Source organism: Charadrius vociferus, unplaced genomic scaffold, assembly GCF_000708025.1.
Source record: "Charadrius vociferus isolate BGI_N301 unplaced genomic scaffold, ASM70802v2 scaffold429, whole genome shotgun sequence".
NCBI classification, from domain to species: Eukaryota; Metazoa; Chordata; class Aves; order Charadriiformes; family Charadriidae; genus Charadrius; species Charadrius vociferus.
The window spans coordinates 115107-120940 of record NW_009650250.1 but is presented as its reverse complement, the minus strand read 5'-3'; positions in this window follow the sequence as shown (position 1 = coordinate 120940).

Here is a 5834-nt window from a genome sequence, read left to right as displayed (position 1 = left end):
CATTCTACCAATGCTGATTTCAAGCCATCATAAACTATTAGAGGTACATTTACTTTCCAGCATTACAGAAAACTCCTGCAACAGCTTATTTATTTCATTTGTCAACAGAGTCTGAAAAAAATACGTTTCTTACATAAGATAACAAAAATGTACCAAATAATTTTCATTTTTTTTTAAATTATTAATTGCAGATTGCTTTTTAATGCATCCTTTAGTTCTGGATAAACATGAGGCTACAATTAACAGTCAGAACACTGGCACATTACGCACATTACTGATACATCTGACTAAGTAACTGAGACCAGTCCCATGTTCTTACTCACAGGAGTACTTAGACCCAGACTCTGTAGACACAATGTGTTTTCATACCATGCCTTACCCAAAGAATCTCTAGGCATTCTACTTGACAGCAATTTGGAAAAATGATGATCTATTCACAACAATGAACCAGAATTCATAGAACCGCTAAGGAAAAACATGAGGAACACATTTGTAAACTGAATAATATTTCATATTCATAGTGTAAAAATTATTACATCATCTTAAGAGCTATATAAACTGTCAAGGATTATTCTCACTGTACTATGTCAGTGTGTAAATCCAGGTCAATGGCAGTATATGCTTCACTAAGTACTCTTCTGGGTTAATTTTTGTTTTAATTATACATTCATCTTGCAAGGAATATAAAGGTCCACAGGTCACTTCGTGCTGCATTTACATTGTAATTCAGCATGTTGAAAGCCACTGCTTTGGTCCTTTATATTTAGCCTCCAACTACTGCAACTGTTCTGAGGTTTAAGCCATGGGTGGTAGCAAAACATACTAAATGACAATTAGCCATAGGCAAGCCAATTACCGAGATGCTTGCCGTTTTATCAGTCACAGCCCTGCAGTCACTTCTCAGATGTCAGCCCCCTTGGGTCAAGTTCTTCAATCCCTACCAGAGCAGAATTCACTTACTACGCTACAGACCTCTGGCTTTGCTCTAGTAGGAGTACAGCTTGGCTAAAGGCCACAGGAATATCCCTAATGGGCCACTTGCTGAGGAAAAAGCCTGAAAAATCATGCCACTGGTGAAGTGAGAGGAAAAAAACCCACAAAGCCTGAGAACCGCCTCATCTTCCTCAAGATTTCCAGTGAGACAAGTTGATCAGGAGGGAAATCAGTCCGTTCCAACCAAAGTAAACAAAACTCACAGAAAACGATCCCCAAATACTTAGAACAGACTAAACATTAAAACTGCATGAACAAAAGATGTTTTTAAGAGTCTAGAAATGCAGTCTTTTCCTATGGCTCAGTTTTCATCTTCATGAAACTGAAAATCACCAATTTAAAGTCAATACAATAAATGAGGGATTAGTTAAGAGTAGTACCTGAGCTATTAGAGTTAAAAAGAAGTCAGATTTTTTAAAATGCAACTCTGGTCTAATTAATGTGTCATGAGGAAGAAAAAAAATAGAAGAGGTGAAAAATCCTATTTCATACCTGCCTAAAGTTATCTTGAACCACAGTAGGAAGATTCAAAAAACTCCTAAAGATCATTCTGAAGTTTTCTACCTCTGTGCTATCTGAGTGTAGATGACTGATGTATTTATCCCAAACACAAGATAAAAACTAACCTGTTGTTCCTTATCAGAGCAAATAATATCTGGCGCTGTTCATACGAATTTCCAATATTAACCCACCTGTAAACCAAAGAAAACATTTTCTCATAGCTCAGGAATCACAGTGCCATGGCAGCTCATTTGTAAGATACAGGAATGTTGCTTGTGAAACTTGATCTGGTATGAGCACATGGAGGATTTTCAATGATTAGCTTTTGTTTTATCAGCTCCATGATGCAAAAACATGAGTTTTCACTAGAATGTTAATCGTATCTGACTGGCAATAGCTCCTCACCACCAGAATATTAGTAGCTACTAGGTTTTCCCAAGTGTCCTTATACACCTTTTTTTCCCCTACTAAAATGCAGAAAAGTATTCAAACAACTGTGCCATGAATCAAAATACCTGCTTCGAAGTCAGCAACAACCCACCTGCCAAAACACAAGCCCCCACTGCACAATACGCTCCACTTCTCAAACTTGGGCTCTCTCTGACTTGCATAGAGCAACAGCCAAAAACATATTTTTATCTCCTCCTTTTCATGCTATTAATTTTGTTGGGGATTGTACTTTCTCCCTGAAGCACATTGTTTCACGTGCTGTAGCTTAAAGTATGTGACTCCATTCCAGCAACATGCTTAAACAGACACATTAATACAATCACATAAGCTTATTGATTTTGGTGAACCTATTTGTACGCATAAAGCCAGGCTTAAGCGCCACAGTGAATGATGGCCTTTCTTTATAATCTTACATGTTGTCTAGAATCACCTAGCTATCTTAATGTCAAGAGATGTATGTGCAATCAAGCAGCTTTAGCTATTTCAGACTACTTTTGTCCATGTTTTTTATGGTATTAGCTAAACATTGATATTGTGGTACCGCAGAGTGCCTTCCCCAGGGATCTGAATCCTGCTCACTCTGCCTCCTGAGGGACAAGATATTACAGGTGAGTCTCTTGACTGCTACACTCTCAAAGGGGATTCAAGAAGTCTGACACTCCACATCAACGTTCAGAGTCCCTGCAGTAACTGTACATCCACTGGTGGACTATTTGTCTGTTGTACTGTTTCTATATACGATTATGTATCTTTTGCCTGCTCTCACCTCAAGACCTACGTGCCCTTTACCACTCCAGCATTATTCAGTTCATTACACAAAATGAATTCAGGAAAGGTACAGATTATTTAAGCGAGCTTCACTTAGCACACAGCATATGTGCAGAAGCCCTTGAATTACAATATTACAGCTCAAATGACATCCCCGATCTCCCTGTTTTCTTACATTGCTCTCTGAAATGGTACTGCTGTTCATTAACTCCACCAGCTCTCGCACACGATGGCCATATGGAAGGGCACTGCTCTTATTAGTTGGAGTCACTGTTGCACCTCTTAAGATTAATTTGGTTCAGTGTGGGTTTGTACTGGATATCAAAAGATTTGTTTATTTTAAATATCCCAGCAGATAAGACACACTCAGTCCATTTTAGTATAAAATGCATAACATTCTTAGAGCAAAATGTGCAAAACTCCCACAACTATTTAAGTTAATTATTAAAAGGCCTTCCCCTGGGGTTAACCAAGCCAAGTTAGTGATTCATCTCATTTAAAAGTGCATATACTAGGACAAAAAGAAGGAATGGAAGACTGTTTAATTATTTTGCATTTCATCCATGCATAGCTCCGTAATAATAACTGCATACAGAAGTGAAATATGCATCCACAGAAGTAAAATATTTCTACGTACTTTGGTAGTTGCGACAGAGTGCAGCAAGCCACATACCTTGAAGCCATCCAAGCCTCTCAGTGCCCCTCAGATTGCTACAGAAGACATACCTGCATAGCTGAAACTACTGTTGACTGCACTGGTCCAAACACTATAACGTTCACTCAGAATACAGGCAAACTTGTACATGTAAAAATATATTTGCAAAGTTACTTGTACTTTATACCTCCTGTATGGTCCGTGGTAACTTGTGACCGGTAGTCCTAGCCAGTCACTACTCCAAACAATGCTTGAAAAGCAAATTTGCTTTAATTCAAATATTGTTCACAGCTTCGCAGAAAAACTAAATCATATAAGAAGGCGGGAAATAGAAAAAACATTTCCAGGGAGCACAAGAATAATGAGGTGCTTGATTCCTACTGTAAGTAAATCTAAATGGACTACGTCGTTCCATTTTTTTTCTGAGAATCTTTTTTTTAATGTACTCACCTACCCCAGCTAAATCCACAGAGACAATAATCCCAGCAGTCTCCAGTTTAGCATTTTGGGAAGTAGATGTCTCTTCTGCTGCCAGAAAGTTGCTCAGCAGAAAAACAATGTTAGTGTGGTCACCCTTACAAAAGATGACTATTTACTTGATACCAGCCGATTGTAACATGTAGCTCCAGGGGAGAGACTAGTTGCTGCCTCCATTAGACAATAAACAGTGTTTCATGCCAAACCTAACTCTGTCCCCATGGTCCTCATCTATAGGAATCAAAGCATTACGCAGAACAAGAGAAAAGCAGCAGCTCCAGTTATCACAGTAGAGGGGCTGTATTTCCCAAAGGCTGTTATCACTCCATACCCATGATACATCAGGACCATCTTTTAAGAGAAGAAAAAAAAAATCACAAACCACAGTCCTCAGGAAAAAAGTGACATATAAAAGGAAAATAAGAGTGCAGCACCAATTCCAAAACCAGAAAAAAGTGGGGGACTGGAAAGATAATCAAAGATGATACTGGAACAAAATATTAGTAAGTGATTTTTGAACAATTAGGCCACAGAATATGGCCAGATTTATCATTAATATGTCATGGCTTCAACTAGCAGATGTAGGGTACAATAATAGTAAGATAAGCCTTTAACAAAGTTCCACATAACATCCTTATAAGTAAACTAGAAAATTGTGGTCTGGACTGTTTCTAGAATCAGAACATACAGCAGTCTGAAATGCAAATTCAGAAAAAATCCTCAGTATATTTCACATAAGAAGATAGACTCATAGCCTGAATTAAGGCAGAAGGTAAAACCCAGCCAAAGCAGGGCCAATTAAATCAGGTTGCTCACAGCCTTGTTCAGTCAAGTTCGCGTACCTCCAAGGATGGAAATCCCATGCTCTCCCTGTGTTCCAATACCTGCCCACCCTTAAGATGATCACGTGCTAAATAAAATCTGTTCAGAACTTTGTGTGCTAACCTGTGTCCACACCTTGTCATCAGCTGACTGCTCTTTTAAAAAAAGAAAGGTCACAACCCTGCTACCTGCAGCCACAGTAATGCTGGAGATTGTGCTGAGGGCAACACCAATTGTTCCAGAAAAATACCGTTAAATTAATTGTTCAAATTCCAAAATAAATACTCATGGCTTAAACTATTTTTCAGATGAATGCTACATCGACATACAATCTTAGTGATTACAGTGGAAGCCCAGCTTTGGCTTTACTATTTGTAGCCCATTCATGCAGTAAGATAACAAGTATTTCTACATAATCAGTCTTACTAATAATTACGTTTAGAGGGTTTGTATTTTTTTTCTTAAAAGCAATACAAATGTTAGCCCAGAAATCATCAAAACACAGGATTTTTTGGAAAGTAATATTTTACATTTTAAAAATTAGCATATTAGCAAATTGAGTGCCAGGTATTTACTAGGCAAACTAAAGAACATGCTTCATGGTATTGCCAAAGAGTATTTATTACACTAAGATCTCTGGATCAAATCTTTATCTGTTACATGTGCAAATTCATTTATTCCAACATGTTCGTGTAAAAATGCCCAAAAGCAAAATTTATTCCTTCATGTCCACTGAAGTTCTTGGCCATTTACATTCACTAACCTGATAAAACACTATTACAGACTTGTTTTAGGAATGTAATTCAGTCATTTCGGTGCTTCCTGTCTCTGCCTCTGTGGGCTAGTAAACTTGACTTCAACAGTTTGGTTACATTAACCTAGCTTTTCTTGCCATTACTATGATGTTTTTCTTTCTTCTGAGTACTGTGAGTCATTTCCTTAAATCTTTGCTGGTTTGGCTGCAGTCTTTGGGATAGTAGGAACTGCCAATGCTCCTCTTCCACTTCTGGTTTTAATTCCACTGTGTGCTAGAACCACTTCTCTATTACGCTGGTTTTATCTAAGGTATTTTTGTTGAAATAATTAGATTTTCACCTGATGTAAAGTCATCTAAGCTCAGCTGTCAGCATAGCTTCTTTGAAGCCATACAAGTTTACAGTTGTTGAGG